Raw genomic sequence first — 490 nt, 5'->3', positions numbered from 1 at the left:
TTTTTATATAAAGACGTGCGTGTCGCTCGTCTCTCTCATAATCCCGTCTCCTGCTCTCGCTCTCGTTTGTCAGCCTCTCTGTGTGCTCGCGTTCGTTTGTCAGCCTCACTCTGTGCTCGCGTTCGTGATGCCTGTCTGCTAATTCTAATTTCATTTTCGCTCGCTGCTTCCTCTTCTTCCATCGCGAGATGAATTATTAGAGAAGCAATTGCTGCGAATTAGGCAACCTAATGACAATGGGAAATCATGACAGCGATCGAATTCCTCCGACGTGAAAGCGAAAGTAGCAGTAGTAGCAGTAGTAGCAGCAGCAGCAGTAACAGCAGCAACAGTAGTAGTAGCGGCATCAGCAGTAACAGCAGCAACAGTAGTAGTAGCGGCATCAGCAGTAACAGCAGCAGCAGTAGTAGCAGTAGCAGCAGCAGCAGCAGTAGTAGCTGCATCAGCAGTAACAGCAGCAGCAGTAGTAGCAGTAGCAGCAGCAGCAGCA

Source organism: Priapulus caudatus, unplaced genomic scaffold (assembly GCF_000485595.1).
Source record: "Priapulus caudatus unplaced genomic scaffold, Priapulus_caudatus-5.0.1 Scaffold1616, whole genome shotgun sequence".
Lineage (NCBI taxonomy): Eukaryota > Metazoa > Priapulida > Priapulimorpha > Priapulimorphida > Priapulidae > Priapulus > Priapulus caudatus.
Note: the sequence above shows the minus strand (reverse complement) of the source record.